General features: G+C 46.1%; 1 long non-coding RNA gene across 4 annotated transcripts in view; it reads left to right on the top strand.

Annotated features, from left to right (window-relative positions):
- The window catches only part of LOC145360493 (uncharacterized), a 400843-nt gene that overhangs the window by 57986 nt on the left and 317607 nt on the right, over positions 1-25250 (top strand). For 3 of the 4 annotated variants that reach the window (XR_013889726.1, XR_013889728.1, XR_013889725.1), the window contains exon 2: positions 17810-17900. This is a non-coding gene — a long non-coding RNA (uncharacterized LOC145360493). Of the gene's footprint in view, positions 1-3233; positions 3402-17809; positions 17901-25250 lie in introns of those variants that run through there. The other variant, XR_013889727.1, reaches the window with a different exon arrangement.

Here is a 25250-nt window from a genome sequence, read left to right as displayed (position 1 = left end):
CGCATACACACGCACGCGCGCACACCCACAGGCACGCACACGCACACAGACAGGCACACATGCATGCACACACACACACACACATACATGCTGCAGACACACACGCGCATACACACACACGCAAACAAGGCTAGATTCGTGCTGATCCAAAGAGGACAGGTGTGTGCTGTGCTGGTTTTACTGGGGCTGCAAGGTTTTGGGAGGATATGACCGACAGACCCTCTTGCCAACTGCGCGATTGACAAACTGGCCGGAGCAATGTCACCATCCAGGGGATAGTGCCATACACACATTCGCACCCCTCCCCCACACCTCCCCGACAGGGAAGCCGGTGCTGGGTGACACAGTGGTGAGCACTGCTGCCTCACAGCGCCAGGGACCCGGGTTCAAATCCCGGCCTCGGGTCACTGCGTGGAGTTTGCACATTCTCCCTGTGTCTGCGTGGGTTTCTCCCGGGTGGTCCGGTTTCCTCCCACAGTTCAAAAGATGTGCAGGTTAGGTGGGTTGGTCAAGCTAAATTGCCCCATCGTGCCAGGGGAACTAGCTAGGGTAAATACATGGGAATATGGGGAAAGGGCCTGGGTGAATTGTGGTCGGTGCAAATTTGATGGGCTGAATGGTCTCCTTCTGCACTGTAGGACTCTATGAATGAGAATCCCTACAGTGCAGGAGGCCATTCAACCCATCAAGTCTGCACCAGCTCTCCGACAGGGCATCCCATCCCCCTCCCTTACCCCGTAACCCCAGAGCAGCAAACCACCTCTCTCTGAATGCCTAACTTTGGAAGGAGGGCAGTTGTCTGAGTGATGGGGCAAGGGGAGAGGGTAGGAGGGGAAACAGATACAACAGCACAGGAATAGAAAAAGGTCAGTCACTTCCTGGCATTTTTTACCCCACTTATCGACAAAACCTTCACATCTTTGAACACTAAGAGAGAATTTAGCATAGCCAATCCACCTAACCTGCACACCTTTGGAGTGTGGGAGGAAACCGGAGCACCCGGAGGAAACCCACGCAGACACGGGGAGAATGTGCAAACTCCACAGTCACCCAAGGCTAGGAATTGAACCCGGGTCCCTGGCGCTGTGAAAAAGTTTATTAGTGTCACAAGTAGGCTTACATTAACAATGCAATGAAGTTACTGTGAAAATCGCTGAGTTGCCACATTCGTGTTCGGGTTACACTGAGGGAGAATTTAGCATGGCCCAATGCACCCTAACCAGCATGCCTTTCGGACTTGTGGGCGGAGGAAAACACAGACACGGGGAGAATGTGCAAACTCCGCACAGACAGTGACCCAAGCCAGGAATCGAACCCGGGTCCCTGGTACTGTGAGGCAGCAGTGCTAACCACTGTCCCACCATGCTGTCACATTCCAACGCGCTTCATCGCTTGTACAATACATTTGAAGTGTTGATTCTTATGGACGAAGACAGGAATGTTACAGGGGACACAAACAGCGGTGAGATGACTGGATAGCCATTCTGTATTTTGCTGGTCTTTGCTGGGAAAAGGCGTTCCCCTGCTTTGCCTTGAGGAGTTTCTTTATCTTTTCATCCAGCTAAACAGACAGGGCCTCAGTTTTAAAGCCCCATTCTCAAAGATGGCACCTCAGGGCAGTGTAGCACTCCCTCAGTATGGCACTGGCAACGTTTGCCTGGAGTGGTGGCTTCCAAGCTGGCTTGGTTGAGAGATCCCTATTTCAGATGGTTTAGTCAATATAAAGGCAATAGCCCCCCCCCCCCCCCCCCGCACAGCTTGACTGAATTATAATACCATATATCACCCACAATGGGAGATTGCTGCATGGAAAAGTGTGCTTTAATAATGCTTTTAAGGATATGGGTGTTTATTTTGAGGTAAGTGAGATTGATGTGCCTGCATCTCACTGCACAGTTTAAATATTTTAAATGCAACTCCCCCCTCCGTCTCGAACAGGATGGAACCCACCTGGCACTCAGTGCCAGTGTGGCCCGCCTGACAATCTTTGTGCCACTCTCCTTGTAAAGGGTGGTGGGGGCTGGACGCCACTCCAACCTCCAGGTTGGCACCAAGCCTGGCTTGGTGTTGTCAGACTTTTTGCTCCAGATTGTGGCCCAGTCTCCCTGGCCTTTGACCTTAACCACTTCTGTGCTCTGGCCCCTGAGGAGTAACTTGAACTTCTGGTCAGGAGGCAAAGAGCTGCCACTGAGGCCCAACCGGCACTTGACAAACTCTGCCCAACAAATGCAGTTAACTAATGGGATTGTGTTGCCTGTTGTATGGTGTGGAGCTGCAGAGGGAGCCTGTTGGGGGACCTGTTTTAAAGTTCCTTCGTGTAGGCTCACACATGAGTACTAGGAGCAGGAGGAGGCCACCTGGCTCCTCGAGCCTGCTCCGCCATTCAATAAGATCATGGCTGATCTTTTCATGGACTCAGCTCCACTTAGCTGCCCGCTCACCATAACCCTGAACTCCTTTACTGTTCAAAAATTTATTACGTTAACACTACAATGAAGTTACTGTGAAAATCCCTTAGTCGCCGCATTCCGGCGCCTGTTTGGGGTACACTGAGGGAGAATGTAGCATGGCCATTGCACTTAACCAGCATGTCTTCCAGACTGTATGTGCTTTTGCTATAATCTTGGTCATTCTGAACCATGTGTCGTTCAGGATTAACATGGAAACTAGAAGCAGGAGTAGGCCATTTGGCCTTTCGAACCTGCTCTGCCATTCATTTTGATCATTTGGCTGGCCATCAAATTCAGTAGCCTGATCCCCCCACCCACTTTTCCCCCATAACCCTTGATTCCTTTCGCCCCAAGAGCTATATCTAATTTTTGAAAGTTTTGGCCTCAGCTATTTTCTGTGGGAGTGAATTCCACACATTCACCATCCTCTGGGTGAAGAAATTTCTCCTCACCTCAGTCCTAAAAGGTTTACCCCTTTATCGTCAAACTATGACCCCTCGTTCTGGACAGTCCCCACCATCAGCAATGGAATAACAGTCTATGTTGACATGAATGTGTAAACCATTCGGAGGTGGAGGCCGTCCCTTGTAATCTTTTTTGAAAGGTTGCTATTCTTGGCTCTGGAATTGCGAGACTTCTTTTGTGTTTGTGAAATCGGTGATTGGAAATCACTGGGAGCATTAGGGGATTCTATAGTGTTGTTGGTGACTTGCTGGAACTTGCCTGCAGCCTCTCTAGGTCTTGTTGAACAGTGCTGCAAAATTGGGTATTTGTGCGAAATGCTCCCCCCCCGGAACAACTGATGCAGAAGGTGGGAAGGGGACTTGAATGTCGGTAAATGCTGGACGTGCGGACGTGGTGCTCCCCAGTGACCGCTGGACTTTGCAATTTGCCCTGTTTGTGATTTGGGGGAGCAGAGATGGGGTTTGGTGAGGAACTCTCCGAGTGGAGGTAAGGTGTTGTAACCAATTGGAAAAAAGAGAAATTTGCAAGTACAAGAATCTCTGCCTGTGAGACCCCCTTTTTTTATTCAGTCACCCACCTATCCTCGCTGCTAGGAATTCCTCTGCGCTGTGAAAGGTCAAGAGAAATGTTGGGGCATGTTTCAAGCTTTTAACTTGCAATTGGAACCAGCTTTTCAATGTTCAACCTTGATGCGTTTATTGGAAACATTAACTTCTACATTTACACTGATTCTGAAAGATAGGATTGAATGGATTCTCGGTCTGGTCTCCACGTTCCCCTGGTTCCCAGGCTTGTTCGAGCAGGTTCAGTAAGGGCTCTGTTTTTGCCAGTGCAGACAATCGATTACTGTGTGTAATTTGTCATGAGTGAGTATCATCTAACTTCTAAACAGTGTGTATCCTGTCCCTGAGCAAGCCAGACTCATTTAAGCTAAAGGGGAGGAGCGACCTTACCAGAATTTGTCAGTGTCAGGCTCAGTCAGAAAACTGGCCTGTAACTCTCCTGTTGTACAGGCAAGTTTTCTCTCCAGATTTTAAGCCTCTTTAAAAAAAACAGTGAGAGAGAGTGATTAACTTTGATTTGATTTATAATTGTCACATGCATTGGCGTGCAATGAAAAGAATTGTTTCTTGCGCACTGTAGAGACAAAGCATACCGTTCATAGAGAAGGAAAGGAGGGGACGCAGAATGTAGTGTTACAGTGTAGAGAAAGATCAACATAATGCAAGGTAAGATTGATGGCAGCAGGGAAGAAGCTGTTCTTGAGTCGGTTGGGACGTGTCCTCAGCCTTTTGTACCTTTTTTTGCAATCGGAAGAAGGCGGAGAGAGAATGTCTGGGGTGCAAGGGGTCCTGGATTATGCTGGCTGCTTTGCCGAGACAGCAGGAAGTGTAGACAGAGTCAATGGACGGGAGGCTGGTTTGCATGATGGATTGGATCACGACCTTTTGTAGTTTCTTGTGGTCTTGGGCAGAGCAGGCACTGTTGCTCTGGAGGGCCACTGGAACTGGCAATGGGCTCCACAGAGATCGGGGTGCCATCTCTAAAGGACGCCCCAATCAAAAATAAAATTAAACTCTTTCCCACCCCAACCCACCAGCAGGGAGATACTTGGGACTCTCCTTTGGACGTCACAGTGAGGTTTGACTATTTAGTGAGGAGTGTTATCATGTAACCAATGGTACTGTGCTGTGAGGGTCAGCTGACCTGATAGATAAGGTAACCAATGGCAAATGATGTGGTGGTCAGCTGACCCAGTATAAACAGGAAGCAGATGGAGATTGTGGGGAGCATCTGTGGCCTAGGGTGGGGCCCAAGAAGTCTCTTTAAACCTTTACTTTGATTTAGTTTGTGAAGTCGCTTCTTTTAGTGTTTGCTACTGGCAGTCCTTACTGCCGGATGAACGAGGAGGATAACTTGGCAAGGGGCTAGATAATTATATTTAAATTTATTAAAATCTGTTAAAATTAGGTTTGCACCCACTGTGATTACATCACTAGTGAGTGGGGCCGGGGGTGGTTTGGAAATTGCGGTGTTGCCAGTGAGGTTGGTGACTTCTGGATTTTCCGCCCCTGCTGGTGACCCCGCACATCTGGGCCCCAGACCCCACTCTGTGTAAACGGCAGCTGTGCTCCATGAATTTGCTTAGCACCTTCACCAATGTAGTCAAACCTCATGTCCAAAGGAGAGCCCCAAACGCCTCCATGGTTGAATAGGTGCGGCCTGATGCGGACCTGATGTTGGGGGCACACTATTTCATTGACTTGGTGCTCAATCTCCAATCTCCTTGACAAGGCTACAGTGTTTGTGCAAAGAGGTTTTTCTTCACTCATCACTTTTTTTTGCCTATTTCCTTATTTTTTTAATGACTGTCGCCTGTGGGTATTGACTCGTTGCTGGTTCTAGATTAATTCCTATTGTGCCCTTCCTCAATGTAATCCCGGACACTAAAGGTTGATGGATACTTTTCCATGCAACCTCACGCAATAGATTCCGCAGCCAAGGAGAATTTATATTCGCCAATAATGATAGCATTTTGCGTTTATATAGTAATAACGTGTCATAACATGTCCCGTGGTGATTGACTGGACCTCAGACAGAACTTCAGCCATATAAAGAAGGTGGTGCAGTGGTTAGCACTGCTGCCTCTCAGCTCTAGGGACCCGGGTTCGATTCCCGGCTTGGGTCACTGTCCGAGTGGAGTCTGCATGTTCTCCCTGTGTCTGTGTGGGTTTCCTCCCACCGTCAGAAAGACATGCTGGTTGGGTGCATTGACCAAGCTAAATTCTCCGTCAGTGTACCCGAACAGGTGCTGGAGTGTGGCGACTAGGGGATTTTCACAGTAACTTCATTGCATGTAAGCCTACTCGTGACACTAATAAATAACCTAAGGGGATATTAGGACAAATAGCAAAAGCTTGGTCAAAGAGAGAATTTTTAAAGAACCTCTTATAGGAGGAAGAGGTTGGAACCAGAAAAATAGTTCCAGTTCAAAAAGAGGCCATTCAGCCCATCAATATCACCAACCAAAAAAGATACAAAAAAGCCACTCTTTTTAATCCCATTTTCCAGCATCTGGTCTGTTACCTTGCAAGTTCGAACACTTCAGATATATTGATATGTAGATCCAGGTGCATTTTAAATAATCTGAGTGCTTCAGAGTGTACTTGTTCATGAGTCACAGAAAACTAGCATGCAGGTACAGCAGATAACAAAGAAAGAAAATGAAATATTGGCATTTATAGCTAAAGGAATAGAGTACGAAGGTAAGGAAGGAGTGTTGTAATTACACAAGGCTCAGTGAGATGGCACTTGGAGTACTGTTCACAGTTTTGGTCCCCTTATCTAAGGAAAGATGTGGTGGCGTTGGAGGCAGTTCAGAGGAGGTTCTCTAGATTGATTCCAGAGAGGAGGGGTTGTGAAAACAGATTGAACGGTTTAGGCCGATACTTTCTGAAATTTAGAAGAATGAGGGGAGATCAAATTGGGGTACACAAGATGATAAAAGATATAGATAAAGTAGACGTGGAGTGGATGCTTCCTCTTGTGGGACATTCTAGGATGAGAGGTCATAGTCTTAGGGTAAGGAATAGCAAATTTAAAACAGAGTTGAGGAGAAACTACTTCTCCCAAAGGGTTGTGAATCTGTGGAATTCGCCACCCCAAAGTGCGGTAGATGCTGGGACAGTGAGTAAATTTAAGAAGGGGTTAGACAGATTTTTAATTGGTAACGGGCTGAAGGGTTACGGATAGAAGGCAGGAAAATGGGGATAAGGAGCATTTTAGCAAGATTGAGTCCGCTCCACTATTCAATGGGTCAAATGGCCTAATTCTGCTCCTATATCTTATGAACCATCAACTTAGGCAGTGAATTACAGACACCCACCACCTTCTGGGGTGAAAAAGCTTTTCCTCCTGTCCCCTCTAACCCTTCTACCAATAACCTTACATCTTTGCCCTCTGGTAGGGGAGTCTAGGGGAACTTCACAGTAACTTCATTGCAGTGTTACTGTAAGCCTTACTTGTGACTAATAAATAAACTTTAACTTAGTTGGCCCCTCAGCTCTGGGAAACATGTTTTTCTCGTCGAAAATATCGAGGCTCCTCATAATATTTTTACGCCCCAATCTGATCAACCTCATAGCCTCCTCCGTTCTAAGGAAAGCAACTCCGGCCTAGCCAATCTCAGGTTCAGGATGACAATCCCAGGCCTTCAGACCAAGGCTGCCAGTGGTGGAATGAAGGAAATTGGAGATGGATGTGTGCAGAAGGCAAGGGGCAGAAGTGTCAGAGGGAGAGATGGGAGGACTGTGTGGGAAGGGAGGGATGAGGACTTTTTTAAAAGGTAGATATTGCAGGATTGCTATCACATCATGGCTTCCTTCTGCCCCGTAACAAATCCGTGATTTGATTTCAATCGGGTAAACATCCCATTTGGGTAAACGTTCTCCAAGGCGGCCTTCAAGACACACGACAACGCAGAATTGCTGAGCAGAAATTGATAGCCACTTGAGGACAGCCTCAACCAGGATCTTGGCTTCATGTCATACTATCTGTGACCCCCACGACTTGCCGGGGCTTGCAAAATCTCAGTAGATATCCTGGCCTGAGACAATTCACACCTCTTTAACCTGTGCTTAACCCTCTGTCCACCCGCATTGTCTGTACCTGTAAAGACATGATTATCTGTTAAGACTCGCATTCCAACCATGATCTTGTAATTGAGTTTGTGTCTATGTATGCCCTGCACAAATCCTGCACTCACCTGATGGAGCAGTGCTCTGAAAGCTCGTGCTACCAAATAAACCTGTTGGACTTTAACCTGGTGTTGTGAGCCTACTTACAGTGCCCACCCCAGTCCAATGCTGGCAATGCCACATCCTGATTTCAGTCTCGACTAAGAAATCTGGTTGATTTCTCGCTCTCGCTGATCTCATTGAGACGTATAAGATGATGAATGGGATGGATGGGATAGAGGTGGAGAGGCTCTTCCTGCTCAGAAAGGACAGTAGGACTAGGGGGCACAGCCTCAAGATAAAGGGGGGGCGGTTTAGAACGGAGTTGAGGAGGAACTTCTTCACTCAAAGGGTGGTGAATCTCTGGAATTCTCTGCCCGTTGAGGTGGTGGAGGCTGCCTTGCTAAATATTTAGCAAGGGTTTAAAAACCCATCGGGTTGATGGGTTTTTGATAAGCGAGGGGATTAACGGTTATGGGGAGAGGGCGGGAATGTGGAACTGAGCCACGACAGATCAGCCATGATCTTATTGAATGGCGGGGCAGGCTCGAAGGGCTGGATGGCCTACTCCTGCTTCTATTTCTCATGTTCTTATGTTCTCTCTCTCGCTCTCTCATCCAGAAACACTGCATCCGGTCTTCCTACAGTGCTCTGAATGAGATTAACTAACAATGTCCAGACTGGTGATTGTACCAAGCACACTTTAGATTTATGTGTGACTCATTCAATTGAACGTTGGGGGTGAAGGGAAACGCAGCCTGTGTTGTTTAAAAGCTAAAAACAAGATTTGTGTCTAGATAAAGACAAGGAAATGGATTGACACTTCAAGAGTGTACAGTTACCCTAAACTCCTTGTATAAATAGCTGTCAAGGTGGGATCGGGTTTAAATAGCTATACTTTATGTATTAAGCCCCAGTTGAGAATGATACTTTCCCAGTTCTATCTCTTTAAAGACTGTCTCTAATCATTTGCTGCCATCACATATAAATCAAGATTATCCAGTAATTCCCTTGTCAACCACACTTTATTGGCTTGCATTTGCTAGAATGTTAGACTTGTGCTTAAAAAAAGCCAGGGGACGTTCCAGGTTCTATGTGAATGCAAGTTGCTGTACTGACAGACCACGCAGAACGGGGTTGAGTCTCGGGTGTAAATTTGTGCGTGCCTTGTCTCTTGGCTGCAGCAGTGAGCGAGGAGCGTTTGATTCCAGTATGACAATTGAAATACCTCTGTCAGTCAGAGGATTAACCCCGGGCTCCCAGGAATGCAGTTAAGTACAAGTGGTGATTATGTGCAGCAACTGGATAGCTCGATTTTCCTCCAGCTGTTCCAGATGCAGGCTGCCCGATGGAGACAATGTTGAAGGAACTGGCCCAGTAACCAGCGAGAGAAACCGTTTTGAGATCTGGGGGTGTTGTGTTTTTCATGGGTACAATTTATAAGGCGTCAACTTCAAACGATAGTTCATCCTACATTTGTTTTTTTTTCCCAATTCATTCATGGGATGTGGAGGTTGCTTACAGCATTTATTGTTCATACCTAATTGTCCCTTAAGGGAGCTGCCTCACTGAATCCATGTAGTGTAGGTATACCCAAGCATTTTTTTAGGTTTAATTTATTATTAATACTGTATGAGTATGCAATAAAAAGTATTGTTTCTTATGCAAAAGCATCCAGCATCCATAGTAATTTGCTTTAATCCATTGTTTTTTGCACGCTATACAGACAAAGCATAACATTCATAGAGAAGAAAAGGAGAGAGTGCAGAATGCAGTGTTACAGTCATAGCTAGGGTGTAGAGAAAAATCAGCTTAGTGCGAGGTAGGTCCATTCAAAAGTCTGACAGCAACAGGGAAGATGCTGTTCTTGAGTCGGTTGGTGAGTGCCCTCAGACTTTTGTATCTTTTTCCCAACGGAAGAAGGTGGAAGAGAGAGTGTCCAAGGTGCGTGGGGTCCTTAGTTATGTTGACTGCTTTGCTGAGGCAGCAGGAAGTATAGACAGAGTCAATGGATGGGAGGCTGGTTTGTGTAATGGACTGGGCTACGTTCACGACTCTGTGATCTTGGGCAGAGCAGGAGCCATATCAAGCTGTGATACAGCCAGAACAAATGTGCTGCGCACTGCTTTGTCTTTGCAAGATGGTATATAAAATCTATCTTCCTTTTCCCACTTCATTTTGTCTCTATTATATCAAACTCTTCCACAGACTATGTAAAATCAATTGAGTGCCTCCCTGGTGAGCAGCTTTCTATCCCCAGTCCTACATATCTCTCTTCTAATGATCTGGCATCTGCACATTCCTCACTTGTATGTACGCCAGCCGGGTTTTCTGACTTGTGACGCCAAGATTGATACTGATGGGTTCTTATTGAAATTTCCTAATGGAAATGTCAGTCAAATGTGCAGTGCCATGAATGCTGGATGCAGGGTGTGTCCTGCTGAGCATCAGATACCCTCAACCTGGCTGATTCAGGCCTGAGGGAGGAAATATATCACCTCATGGCAGTGGGAGAAATAGTTGTCTAAATCTTGAAGGCTAACTGGAAGTACCCTACTAATTGATTTTTATGGATGTTCTGCAGGAGTTGAGCTCCAACTTTGATGGTGTTGGTCTCTAGCATTTTACTTTAAGCGTCAGAAGCCTTAACTGAGCTCCCAGTGTAGTGTTGCTGTGGAAACAGCTGGGCTAGGGTTGTTAAAGTCATGGATTTAATCTGCTGGGTCAGATTCTTTGGCTTTATGTTGCTGACTTTGTTCTGATAGTAATCAAATGTGTAGTGCTTGTGTAAAAATGTGCCTGTGCCTGTGTCTGTGTGAACTATTGTTCCTGTGCATGTGTGTGTGTGTGTGTGTGTCTGTGCCACTGTGTGTGTGTGTGTGTGTGTGTGTGTGTGTCTGTCTGTCTGTCTGTGCCTGTGTGTGTGTGAGTGTGTGTGTGTGTGTGTGTGTCTGTGCCACTGTGTGTGTGTGTGTGTGTGTGTGTGTGTGTGTGTGTGTGTGTGTGTCTGTCTGTCTGTGCCTGTGTGTGTGTGTGTGTGTGTGTGTGTCAGCTGGACAATGTAATCTGAAGAAACTGCCTCTTTGAACCCCCAGAGGAGGAAGACAGACCTCATACCTAGAACAGTCTGATATATAGAGATGAACATCTCGGAGAGACTTGCAGTATTTGTGTCAAATTACTTTAGAGATTATATCATAGATCTTGTATTGCTCCTTTAGGAGATTCTCCTTTGCATTTCAGTGGGTGAATCCCACTATCCATTTTTGGTGGGGATCCACATGATGCTGATTCATCGGTGTGTTCCAAATAGTTTTCTGTTCATCTTCATCAAAGGGTGTGGGGCAGGCGCTATCTCTGTGTTTGGGTTTGTACGTGTCTCTGCTCCACACCACACTGACCCTGGGCCGTGGGCTGCCTGATGTCACTGTGTGGGTGGTGCTGCACTCAGCCCCACATTGACCCGGTGTGTGCCAAACCTTTATGTGTAGGACTGTTCAAAACTTGTCCATAACACTGATAAATTTTTGGAATAATTTGCTCTTGCGTGTTGTCTTAATCCCAAAATGAAGCAACCCCAGTTCCAAAAGGACCCAGAAACATGGCATCATAAATGATTATACTCGTAGAATCCCTGCCATACAGAAGGAGGCCATTCAGCCCATCGAGACCATAAAGCAGTGCATATGTTGAATTTCGCTTGTTGCAATTAAACTGCGTTTTGTTTTGAGTGTGGAGTCACCCGACTCAAGTAACCATTCAGTGACCAAGTAACCAGTGCTGGGCACCCGGGTTCGATTCCCGGTTTGGGTCACTGTCTGTGTGGAGTCTGCACATTGTCCCCATGTCTGCAGTGGGTTTCCTCTGGGTGCTCCGGTTTCCTCCCACACTCCGAAGATGTGTGGTTTAGGTAGATTGGCCGTGCTAAATTGCCCCGTTGTGACAAGGGGCTAGCTAGGGTAAGTACATGGGGTTGTAGGGATAAGGTCTGAGTGGGATTGTGGTCGGTGCAGACTCGATGGGCCGAGCGGTCTGCTTCTGCACTGCAGCATTCTGTGATTAGACCACAGAAAGTTTCATGAGTACTTGCTGCTTTCAGCAAAACTTGATTCTGCACAACCTTTCAGAAGGCTTTGGGATTGGCAATTTTTAACCAAATAAATCGAGTAATATGAAGGAAGAGCGTGTAGCTGATAAACTATCCAAGTGAGGAATGCAATGGCAACAGACTGACTGCATCCTTAGAGATGCAGATCAATTAAGCAGTTTGGCTAAGAAAAGGGGGATTGATTTCATGTGTCAAAGTGTAATATAATGTGTATTAAAATAGGAAATATGATGCATATTCATGCTGAAAAGTGTCCATTAGCAGAGATGGAACAGGAAGAGCATTTACAGGTTGTTATTGATCGCACAGGGAAGCTCTCGAGTCAATGAGAAGCTATTGTCAACTTGCACACACCTTGAGAACGCTTCAATGTCAAGTCAGCAGAAGCGATTAGAGTCTTCTGTCGGCGATTGGCGAGGCCATCTTTTAGACTGTGCATAAAAAACACAAAGCAGAAACGGGAGTAGGTCTTTTGGCACTCCATTATGACTGTGAGTACCATGGTGATTAGCTCTGCTACCTCACAGTGCCAGGGACCCGGGTTCAATTCCGATCTTGGATTGCTGTCTGTGTGGAGTTTGCACGTTCTACCCATGTCTGCGTGGGTTCCCTCCAGGTGCTCCAATTTCCTCGCATACTCCAAAGATGTACAGGTTAGCTTGATTGGCCATGCTAAATTGCCCCTTAGTCTCAGAGGGATTAGGAGGATAAATACCTGGGGTTACAGGGATATGGTCTGGTTGGGATTGTTGTCGGTGCAGGCTCAATGGGCCAAATGGCCTACTTCTGTACTATAGGGATTCTATGATTATGGTCATGGCTGAGCCTCTATTTCAACAGCACTTGGCTTCAAAGGGACAGTGTTGCATTGAAGAGGGCTCTAATAGGAATGCTTGGATTTGGGCTGTAGGTTGTGAGCAGAGACTTAAGGGGTTTGATTTTTTTTTCTCTGATTTAGCAAGATTTGGGTGAATAGGGTTCACCTTTTCCATAACATCGAGACACAGGAGGTGGCGCGAGTGGATGATGTAACTCTTTTTGAGTGAAGAGTTAATTGCGAGTAACAAATGGGCAAGATGCAGGCAACTGGAATTAGCTTAGGGACTTAAAAAAAAAACTAAGGGCGGCATGGACAAGTTGGGCCGAAGGGCCTGTTTCCATGTTGTAAATTGTCACCAGACCTGGCCTGGCCCTGGAGTTGTGTTTCTCGACGTTGGGCTGCCTGCAGACATATCTGATGTTTTGACATGGTCGAGAGAGGCAGATTATGAAGGGAATAGATAAGATAGAAGCAGGGAGGTTGTTTCCATTGGCTGGTGGAACTAGAACTAGGGGGCATGGCCTCAAAATAGGGGGGGATAGATTTAGGACTGAGTTGAGGAGGAACCTCTGCACCCAAAGGGTTGTGAATTTGTGGAATTCCTTGTCCACTGGAGCAATTGAGGCTACCTCATCGAATGTTTTTAAGGCAAGGAGAAATAAATTTTTGAACAGTAAAGGAATTAAGGGTTATGGTGAGTGGGCAGGTAAGTCCCCCAAAAAACAGCCACAATCGTATTGAATGGCGGAGCAGACTCGAGGGGCCAGATGGCCTATTCCTGCTTCTAGTTCTTATTATGGGAATAACAGTGGAATATGATAGCATTCCAGCGATATTGCTGGACTAACAAAGAGAGGTCTTGACTCATAATCAAGGTTTCAAATCCCACCACGGCAGCTTGGGGGAGTTTAAATTCAATTAATGAATTAATCTGCGTTAAAATGTGAAAGTGACCCTGAAACTATTGGATTATAAAAAGAAAATCTGTCTGTTCATCTCAGCCGGAGGATGTCTACCATCTTTACCTGATCTGCCCTGTGTGTGACCCCAGGCCTGTGGCTGTGTGGTTGACTCTTAATTTCCTCTGAACTTACTCAGCAAGAAACGTAAGGGCAAGTGATGAAGACACATAATTGCCAGATACTAAACTCCTGTGAATGGATAAATAAGATCAGGACAGCGGTACTATTTCTACCTAAGATTCCATGTTATTTTGGACGCTGGTTGGCCAGTGTTGAAGAGTGACCAGGATGGATGGATGTTAGGAACTTTAACTAACGTGGAAGGACTGAGCTTGTTTTTAGTGTTTTCCTGCGGCTTTTCTTTGGGTAGGAAGTAGAATATTTTGCCCTCTTGCATTGCCATGAAGTTCTATTTTTATTGTCAATGTTCCCCAAATATATCCACCAATTAAATTTTACTTCAAAATCTTTTCATATTTCAGTCATTGCTGTTGTAATAAATGACATTCCAGAACATCATAGAATCCCTACAATGCAGAAGGAGGTCATTTGGCCCATCGAGTCTGCACTGTCAACAATTCCACCCAGGCCCTATCCCCATAACCTCATGCATTTACCCTCCCTAGTCCCACCTAAGGGGCAATTTAGCATGGCCCATCCACCCAACCCGCGCATCTTTGGATGGTGGAAGGAAACTGGAGCACCCGGGGGAAACTCTCACAGACACGGGGAGAATGTGCAAACTCCAACACAAAGTGACCCAAGGCTGGAATTGAACCCGGGTCCCTGGTGCTGTGAGGCAGCAGTGCTAACACTGTGCCACCGTGCTGCCCAACTGCCAAGTTCAATGGAATTCCATCTTTGCAAAACACTGTAAAGAATGATAGACTTTTACTGTGATTTTGAAATTCAGTTTTGAAGTTCTGATTCTTGGTTGCAAATGCTCCTTAGATCTTATTCTTCTCTGTCCCCAGCTCTGGAATCCTTTGAGGTATCTGTTCTGGCCTCTTGAGCATCCCTGTTTTCCCTTGCTTCCCAATTTGGTGGCTGTGCCTTCAGTTGCTAAGGCTGATGAGCTCTGGAATTCCATTGCGAAATCTCTCCCTTGCTTACCTGCTTACCCTTAAAACCTCCCCTTCAAACAACTCTTGGCCACTTGCCTGAATATTATGTAGCTTGGTGTTGAATTTGCTTTAAGGCTCATGTGTCACACCCACGGGAACATTTTACTTTGTTAAAGGTTTCCTCCGGGTGCTCCGGTTTCCTCCCACACTCCAAAGATATGCAGGCTAGGTTGATTAGCTGTGCTAAATTGCCCCTTAGTGTTAGGGGGGCTAGCAGGATAAATAGATAAGGGGATAGGGCCTGGATGGGATGGTGATCATTGCAGACTTGATGGGCCAAATGGCCTCCTGCACTGTAGGGATTTTATAATTCTACCTCATTGATCCTGAGGGAGGATCCTGTGGATGCGAAGAGGATGTTTCTCCTTGTAGGGAAGACTAGAACAGGGAAAAGCAGTTTAAAAATAAGGGGGGGTCTCATTTAAGATGGAGTGAGGAGGATTTATTTTCTTTGAGGGTCACTAGTCTGTGAAATGCTCCATCTCAGTAGGTGGTGGAGGGCTGGGTATTCAAGGCTAAGAAAGATTGGCAAGGGAGTCAAAAGGTTTAGCAGGAAGGCACGGTAGCACAGTGGTTAGCACTGCTGCTTCACTGCTCTAGGGACCTAGGTTCGATTCCCGGCTCGGGTCACTGTGTGGTGTTTGCACGTTCTCCTCGTGTCTGCGTGGGTTTCCTCCCACAGTCCAAAGATGTGCGGGTTAGGTTGATTGGCGATGCTAATAATTGCTCCTTAGTGTCCTGAGATGCTCAGGTTAGAGGGATTAGTGGGTAAAATATGTAGGGATATGGGGGCAGGGCCTGGTGGGATTGTGTTCGGTGCAGACTCGATGGGCCGAAGGGCCTCTTTCGGTTTCAATGATTCTATGAAAGTAGAGGCCACAATCAAGGTCAGCCATGACCTTATCAAATAGTGGGGCAGGTTTGAGGGGCAGAAAGACCTCCTCTTGCTCCCAATTTATATGCCTGTAGGTTTTGGATTTCTAAATATCTGTTTGTGAAAAGTGGTAGCCTCGAAGAACATGCCAACAACATTTCAATGCCATTAGTTTGCAAACAAAAGCAATACTGGGTTAAAGAATTTGATGCCGGCTGCTTCATGTTTTGTGTTAGTGAGTATAATGGCACGTCTTGAGATGGGGGCAGTACAATGGCACAGGATTGCTTTTACTCAAGGTGGGGGGATGGTTTCAGTTGACAGAAATGTTGTGCGGGTGTTGCCAACTGCTTGCATTGAATGTGTTAAAAGGGGGGCATTCCTGTAGACATTACTGGTTGGCAGCGCAGACCATGTTCAACATAAGCAGCACATTTTGTTCTATGTGCCACAGTGGCAGTCAGCCACGCGATCTCCTCAATAATGCTGCTTCTGAAGAGCTTAAACACTTGAGCCTTTATGTAGAAGTGTCAGCATAAAGATCACGATGTGTAAGCTCTTCAAACCAATTAGAATCACAGAGCGCAGGAGGGAGGCCGTTCAGCCCTATGTGCTCCTCCTCTAAACACTAGCCCCGCTTTGTCCACAAACACTGAAGTTCTGTTTTCCTTTTCAAGTGTTTGTTCAATTCCCCTTCTAAAATTACTTTTAATTGGGGTGGCACAGTGGTTAGCACTGCTGCCTCACAGCGCCAGGGACCTGGGTTCAAATCCGCTTCGGGCCATTGTCTGTGTGGAGTTTGCACATTCTCACCATGTCATTTTCTTTGGGTGCTCTGGTTTCCTCCCACGCTCCAAAGATATGCAGATTAGGTTGATTGGTCATGTTAAATTAACCCTAGTGTCAGGGGATTGGCAGCAGAAATATGAGAGTTTACAGGGATAGGGCCTGGGTGGGATTGTGGTTGGTGTTGGCCCGATGGGCCGAATGGCCTCCTTCTGCATTGAAGGGATTCTATTCTATGAACCAGTTTGCACCAACCTTACAGCCAGTGCCTTACTGAGATGAACTGCAGTCTCGTCCCATGGTGGGATTTTGTAATTGCTGTTGGTAAGGTTTATCTCTATTACAGATAACTTTGATGCATTTTGTTTCCTTCCCCCAGAAATACCCCTTGTAATTTGCCATTAGACAGCAAGGGCAAATTATTTGTTCTGTCTTACCTCCATGTCTACCATCAGTGATGCTTGACCTAACTGCAAGGCCTACCCGAGTCATGCCCAGGGGATCCTCTTGTTAGCATTCATCGACTGAAAAGTGGACATTTTGGGCTTCAATTTGTATTAATTTATTATTGTCACATATATCGGGATCCAGTGAAAAGTATTGTTTCTTGCACGTTGTACAGACAAAGCATACTATTCATAAAGTACATTGGGGAGAAGGAAAGGAGAGTGTAGAATGTAGTGTTACAGTCAGAGCTAATGTGTAGAGAAGGATCAGCTTGATATAAGGTAAGCCCATTCAAATGTCTGATGGTAGCAGGGAAGAAGCTGTTCTTGAGTCAGTTGGTATGTGATTTCGGACTTTTGTATCTTTTTCCCCAATGAAAGAAGGTGCAAGAGAGAATGTCCAGGCTGCATGGTATCCTTGATTACGCTGCTGCTTTGCCGAGGCAGCAGGAAGTATTGATAAGAATCAATGGGTGGGAGGCTGGTTTATGTGATGGACTGGGCTTCGTTCATGACTCTTTGTAGTTTTTGCAGTCTTGGTCAGAGCAGGAGCCATACCAAGCTGTGATACAACCAGAAAGAATGCTTTCTATGGTGTACCTGTAAAGTTGGTGAGAGGGTTGGTTGACATGCCAAATTGCCTTTAGTTTTCTGAGAAAATAGAGGTGTGGTGAGATTTCTTAACTATAGTGTTGACATGGGGGGGGGGGGGGCGGGGGGGAGCCAGGACAAGTTAGTGATTTGGACACCTAAAAACTTGAAGCTCATGACCATTTCTGCTTCGTCCCAGTTGATGTGGACAGGGGCATGTTCTCCACTACACTTATTGTAGGGAAGGGGATGTATTTTAGTCTTGAAGGAGTTAACAGTATCTTTATTTTTTTATGAAACATACTGCAGCCTTCAATGGATTCCATTGTGTGAATCATCACTCTCGTAAATACATGAAAAATTCTTTCAACAACAGGTGTCATGTTTAAATGTAAAGCTTCCAATGAGCTGGGTTTGTGTTGACTTTTGCTTTTCGATTGTGCGCAGGATTGATCCTCGCTTCTGACTGCGCCTAACGTCGTCTTCCTCAGTTTGTGTGTGAGGATTCTGCAAGGGGCGAAAATGACACAAGCCGCAGGTATGTTCTTCACGTCTAAAAGCCAAAGAGTTTTGTGGAAACCTTACAAATCTGGGCTGAGATGTTCACTTACAGAATTCCTACAGTAGCGAAAGAGGCCATTTGGCCCATCGAGTCTGCACCGACCACAGTCCCACCCAGACCCTATCCCTGTGACCCTACGTTTCCCTGGCTAGTCTGCCTGAAAATTTAAGGGACAATTTAGCGTGGCCAATCCACCTAACGCACACGTCTTTGGACAGTCAGAGGAAAACCACGCTGACACAAGGAGAATGTGCAGATTCCACCCAGACACTGACCCAAGGCCAGAATTGAACCTGGATCCCTGGCGCTGTGAGGCACCTTGAATTATTCCCACAACTTCTTAAAAGAATCTGCTGTTACATAAAAATGGAATGAACACTGAGTGGGTGAGATGCCAGCGACCATATCCCCCTGCTCTCAAATTCTTCTCAGGTTTAACATCGTTTAAAACGTTCCTGAAAAATCAATAATTTTTAATCAATCAAAGTCTTCAAAGAGTGAGTGAGTTTGTCCGCAAGGCAGAATTCTTGATTTTCTTTTTTTTTACAAAGAGCTTGACATCATTTCAAGAGATGTGACGAGTGAGTCTGAATTCTTAAATGTTGCAGGAGCCTTCAGGATGTGGTTAAGTTGATGCATTTGCCTCAAGGAGAAATGAAATGATACTCGTGGCGAGCACTTTGCAAGCCAATGGTAAAAATCCCCCGTTTTCACTTCTGCCGTTGCTGTGTGGTGAGACCTCCCCTTCCCGCTGCACTGACCGGCACGGGAAGGGAAGCACTCGTTTTAATTTCCGCTGACGAGATAGCGTAGGAAAGACTCTGCACTGCGGAAATGTGGCCTTTTACAGAGCTACTAGCGTGTCAGTATCTGGCCTGGGTTAATTTTAATTAGGTGGTTGGGACGGAATTCTTGTTTTGCATGTGAAGACTGATTTTATTTTAATTGTAGGAGACTTGTTCTTTGAGGCTAGTTAGGTTGAATATAGGAGGTGGTGTAGTATGTGGGTATGTTTAGCTGGCGGCGTTTTCAGTAATGCCCTGAAGCGAAATGGTTTCATGGTCATCATTAGACTTTTAACCCTAGATTTTTTTTTTATATATTGAATTCAAATGTCACCATCTGTTTTGGGGGTGGGATTCGAACCCAGGTCCTCAGAGCATCACCCTGGGTCTTTCTGGTTTCATCATTAGACTTTCAGTTCCAGATTTTTATTATTGAATTCCAATTTCACCATCTGTTGGGGTAGGATTTGAAGCCAGGTACGCAGAGTATTACCCTGGGTCTCGGTGTCTGGGTAGTTGCAAAGTGGCTCAACCATGGCCACACTACCGAGACCATTAACATGAAACATTATTTGAGGAAATAAGATAATAATTATAGTGGAATGCAGAGAAGTTCTGAATTGCTCGCGCCTAGAGCAAAAATATGAACCTCTTTATTTACTTGTGTAGTTTGGAGGGAAATTGTACCCCAATCTTTTCAGTTGTGTGTGCAGAGACATTGAGGCTGTTGGAGTGTTTTCACTCTGAATCAAACTTCTAATCTTGGCTTTCCAGTTGGTCACTGTATTCTTTGAGGGATTGTCTTGAGAAGGAGTGTTTGTATTGTACAGTGGTCTGGTATCATGCAACAAGATGGGAATAATTAATGATCTCTTTGTGAAGGGCACCTCTAAATAGCAGCGACCCTAATATGATTGAATTTTACATTCAGGTTGAGGGAGAGCTGAGTGGGTCTGAGACTATTTTTAAACTGTACAAAGAACAAAGAGAAGTACAGCACAGGAACAGGTCCTTCAGCCCTCCAAGCCCGTGCCGATTGTGATGCCCAAATTAAACTAAAAAAACCCTTCTGCCCTTAGTCTGTCCTATCCCTCTATTCCCACCCTAATGGTGTACCCATCCAAATGCCTCTTAAATGTTGCTAATGTGCCTGCTTCCACCACCTCCGCTGGCAACGCGTTCCAGGCACCCATCACTCTCTGCATGAAAAATTTCCCCCATACATCTCCCTTAAACTTTCCCCCGCTCACCTTATGCTCCCGGTTATTGATGTGTGGTGGCCAGAACGGCATGCAGTTCTCCAAATGTGGCCTAACCGAAGCTTTGTTTGGATGCAACGTAGAATCAAAGAATCCACAGTGCAGTAGGAGGCCATTCGGCCCATCAAGCCAGCACTGAAAACAATCCCACCCAGGTCCTATCCCCCACATAGCTGCCCTCCTAGTCCCCTGACACTAACAGGCAATTTATTACGGTCAGTCAAAGTAACCTCCAAATCTTTGGAGTGAGTTCCCAACTCTTGTTCTCAATGCTCCTCAATAAGGGCAATTCTGAAGGCATAAAAGCTGAGCTGGCTAAAGTGAATTGGCAATTTCAGTTAAGCAGAGGTGCCGTGGCAAACACTTAAGGGGCTATTTCAGAATTAATGAATAAGGAAATACCCAAGGGAAGGACAGACCATCTGTGGCTAACTGGAAAGATTAAAGACGGTATCAAACTTAAAGGAATAGTATATGCTGTGCGAAGATAGATGGCAGCTCAGAACTTTGGACAGAGTATAAGGAACAGCAAAGGGTGACTAAAAGATTAATAGTGGAAGTAAAAATTTGAGTACAAGAGAAAGCCAGCCAGAAATATTAAAACAGTAAGAGATTTTACAAATATTTAAAAGATAAATGAGCTAACAAAGTGAGCACTGGTCCTGTAAAATTGTATCTGGGGAATTGATAATGGAAAAGAAGGAGATAGCAGATGAATTGACAGGTATTTTGCATCACTTTTCACTCGAAAGGATATCGGCAACCCCCCAGTCGCAATCATAAACTAGGAAATGGAGGGGAGGGAGGAACTTGCAAAGTCACTGATGATGATAACCTGCCCATCGCACAGCCTTGAGGTTCTCCTCTTCCAGTTTTACCCTCTGTGTTGTAACTGTGAGCTGCAGTCGGGAATAAGGAAATCAATTAACGCATGAGAGATATTTTTGTGGACAGTGGGGTTAGGAATTTTTACGGACATTAGGATTCCAGTGGGTGCATTTGCCGTCCGGGTCTGTCTGCTTCCTGGGCTCTGGCTGCGGAATCTGTTGGTAATTGAATTTATTGTGTAACTAGTCGATGTTACTCATCTGTAAGAGATCTGCCCGTTCATCATTCCTATTGACGGCAGGTGGAATAGAATCATAAAAATGAAACTTGGCATTAGGAAGTGAGGACGTCAATAAGGAACTGGCCCTTAATTTTGTAAAGGACTTTGCTTCCCTCCCATTTCCTTGATTACTCTTTGTGATGGACGCGACCGAACGCAGATGGGTCTTGTACAAGAGAAGTGGACAGTATTGATTTCCTGTCACTGAAACAGATGCGACAGCGACTCAAACAAAATCTCTCCCTTTAACTAACCCCCACTGTCGAGCAGCTTAATAGAATGGGATGATTTTTCCTACAATTGGTGGAATGTTATGTGACTCGTTAAGTAGATTTCCGCTACAGAAATGTATTTACCAGTTAAAGTTTTTGTAAGGTTCATTTTATTAAGTCACAAGTAAGGCTTACATTAACACTGCAATGAAGCTACTGTGAAATTCCCCTTGTCGCCGCACTCTGGCGCTTGTTCTCACCAGGCGCCAACACACCTCACCAGTACGTGTTTTTCAGACTGTGGGAGGAAACCCACACAGACATGGGGAGAATGTGTAAATTCCACGCAGACAGTAACCCAAGCCGGGAATCGAACCTGGGTCCCTGGTGCTGTGAGACAGCAGTGCTAACCACTGTGCCTCCCCCATTTGGAGTTGAAAGCATCCACCTGCTGTTTACAAAATACACGCTTGTTTCCAGTTGAAGAAGGTGTAAAAGGCATTGAAAAATGGTGTGAATTTCTTGATGCTGTCTTTAATGTCGATTAGCTCATTGGGTAATATAAAAGATATTTAGCTACTGCTTGTGTTATCATCAATCTTGACTCTTGTGTAGATCCTACGGGAGGAATTTTATGGCCTTGCTCGTTCCAACACTGTAAAATCCCACCCTGGTCAACTGAGCTCTCCATTGTCCACCCCTCGCCCACTCTGATTCCGGTGGCGGACGGGACAGTAAAATTCTGGCCCGTATGTTATAAATCAGACGTTTGATTTTAAATATACAAACCCTACTTTCTTCAGAGACTTGAGGCCAGGGCCATACGATTATGGGATTTTCCCCTTCTCTTATTTAGAAGATCATAGAATCCCTGCAGTGCAGAAGGAGGCCATTTGGCCCATCGGGTCTGCACTGACCACAATCCCCCACCAATGGGGGTCTCCTTACTTCATAACCCCTTGCATTTACCCTAGCTAGTCCCTCTGACAGTAAGGGGCAAATTAGCACGGCCAATGAATCTAAGCAGCGCGTCTATCAGACCATTTGGAGGAAGCTGGAGCACCCAACAAAATGGGGAGAACATGCCGACTCCACACAGACAGTGACCCAAGCTGGGAATCGAACCTGGTTCCTTGGCATTGTGAGGCAGCAGTGCTGACCACTGTGGTACCGGTCAGTTATTTCTACTGTTGAGCAATAATAATTTCAAAGGACAAAGTTTCTGCAGTTTTAGTGGTGTTTTTCCTTGGGTAACTGATAGCTCTCTTACAAATGTTGGGGCTCAGAGCACCCCCCCCACCCCGGGTTTCCCAAAGCTATCCACCCCCAAGGCCACGTGTTGGAAAAATGTTGGGTATTCATTAAGTTCCTGTTCCGCCAAGAAAGTGCCTCGAGATTCAGACAGTTGCTTCAAATTGATTTTACGCTGTGTAGGAGACGTGTTTGACCCTGGGATATTAATAAGACCCTGAGGAATGAAAGGTTTCCTCCAATCGCTCTGCTGTGTGTTGAAGGCAGTGTGTGTTATCAGTGTCTGAGGTGCCTGTCTCCGTCTTGTAATTAGGCTTTGGAGTCTGAATGAGGGATCACTGTGGGATTGTGTCTTTTCCCCTCAAAGAAACCAAGACGGAGAACCTGTGATTGCGAAATTCCAAGAACACAGACTAGGGTCCGTGAATGCAGCTCTGTTGGGTGGTGGGGAGAGAAAGATCAGTGTCTAATAGAGAGGGGAAGCAAGTTAAGAGAGAGAGAGGCTGCAATGGGAGAGGAGGAGTCCAGCAATTGAAAAGTAAACGCTAATACTTTATTTGAAAGAGAATGAAGTTAAAAGTAAATAGTTACACCAGTTATTAATGGATCGAAGGCATGTTTAGCGCTGGGATATTATTCCTTGTTTCTCGTTCATTGGCAAGTTTGCACAGAGACCGTGATTCCCTGTGAGGCTGCGTTTAGAGATCCCAGCTGACCATCGATCTCAGTTGGAAGCCATTTTGGATGTTTGGTTGCAGCTTGATTGTTTGTTTGTGAACAGGGCCTAGTTGCTTTGCTAAAATTTGAACACAGATGGAAGGGGCAGCACGGTGGCACAGTGGTTAGCACTGCTGCCTCACAGCACCAGGGACCCGGGTTCAATTCCAGCCTCGGGTCAGTGTCTGTGTGGAGTTTGCATGTTCTCCCCGTGTCTGGTGTGCTTCCTCCAGGTGTTCCAGTTTCCTCCCACAATCCAAATGGTGGATTGGCCATGCTAAATTGACCCTTAGTGTTAGGGGGACTAGCAGGGTAAATGTGTGGGGTTATGGGAATAGGGCCTGGGTGGGATTGTGGTCAGTACAGACTCAATGGGCCAAATGGCCTCTTTCTGTACTCTATGGATTCTAGGATACTAAAGATGCTAGCATTATGGGCACTGATCACGTTAAATCATAGAATCCCTTCAGTCCAGAAGGAGGTCATTCGGCCCATCAAGCCTGCACTGACAACAATCCCAGCCAGGCCCTATCCCCGTAACCTCATGCGTTTACCCCTAACACTAAGGGCCAATTTTGTATTGGCCAGTCAACTTAACTTGCGCATCTTCGGACTGTGGGAGGAAACCGGAGCACCCGGAGGAAACCCACGCAGACACGGGGAGAAGATGTAGACTCCACACAGACAGTGACCCAAGCTAGGAATCGAACCTGTGTCTCTGGCGCTGTGAGGCAGCAGTGCTGACCACTGTGCCACCGCTGCAATTTGCGGGATTCGTCTAGCTGAATGCTGCGATAGAATTATTTTGTGACCTTGCCGCGCACTCTGGGTGTTCCGATTCCCGCAGATTTAGAACCACCCAGAGTTCCTGCTCCCTTTTTTTCCCCCGTTGGCTGCTTCGAAAGCCAAAATAAACGAGGGGAATGAAATCCGAGGCTCCGAGTTTTGTTTGTGGTTCTGTACAGATGCGGCTTTCGGATGCGTTTTGTTTCTCATGCTTGGCAGAAGCAAAATGCTGGGGAAAGGCAGCGTTTCAAGTCTCTCGCCTGGGACTGAGGCGAGTACTGTCTGCATCCTAATCAGATTCTCGTGGCTGGTTCTAATGCATCAGGGACCATCATGTGTTTTGTAAGTGTTGCTCCAGGAAATGTCTGTGGTACGCGTTGTCGGTAGATGGAAACCCATGATTGAAAAGCTGTGAATCAAGTGTCTCAACGAGCTGCCTCCAAGGCTTGATGGTGAGTGCCTGATGTTTACCTTCCAAACTGGGGGTCCATGCTCTGCTGGTGTCAAAGTCTTGTGAGGAACAGTTGGCAAGGTGGGCAGCTTGAAATAAAGAGGCTGCGATGACAAGGTTGTTTCAGCAGTTGGCTTTGAAACATGGCTCTTGTTTTTTTTTCCAAGGCTGAATACGGTTCGCTTGCCAGACTGTCGACTCTTTGGAGCTATGGTGCTGTCTGCCACAGCTTGTGTTGCGTGTGGTGTCACGAGGAACGCAGATGAGAGTTGAAATAAATTTGGGCAGGAAATGGCTCTTTCCAATTATGTCAGTACAGTCTATAGAATCATAGGATCCCTATAGTGTAGGAGGAAGCCATTCAGCCCATCACACTTGCACTGACAATTTCACCCAGGTCCTATCCCTATAACCCCCATATATTTATTCTGATAATCGACGTATTTACCTTGATAGATTATGAGGGGCATGGACAGAGTGGATAAGGAGCAGCTGTTCCCTTTAGTTGAAGGGTCAGTTACAAGGAGACATGAGTTAAAAGTGAGGGGTGGGAGGTTTAGGGGGAGATGTGAGGAAAAGCTTTTTTACCCAGAGGGTGGTGAGGGTCTGGAATGCGCTGCCTGGGAGGGTGGTGGAGGCGGGATGCCTCACATCCTTGAAAAAGTATCTGGATGAACACTTGGCACATCATAACATTCAGGGCCTTGGGCCAAGTGCTGGCAAGTGGGATTCGGGGACAGGTCAGGGCATTTCATGT

This window comes from Carcharhinus amblyrhynchos, chromosome 31 (genome assembly GCF_965287045.1).
Source record: "Carcharhinus amblyrhynchos chromosome 31, sCarAmb.v2.hapA, whole genome shotgun sequence".
Classification (NCBI taxonomy): Eukaryota; Metazoa; Chordata; class Chondrichthyes; order Carcharhiniformes; family Carcharhinidae; genus Carcharhinus; species Carcharhinus amblyrhynchos.
This window is presented reverse-complemented; position numbering and strand designations above follow the sequence as displayed.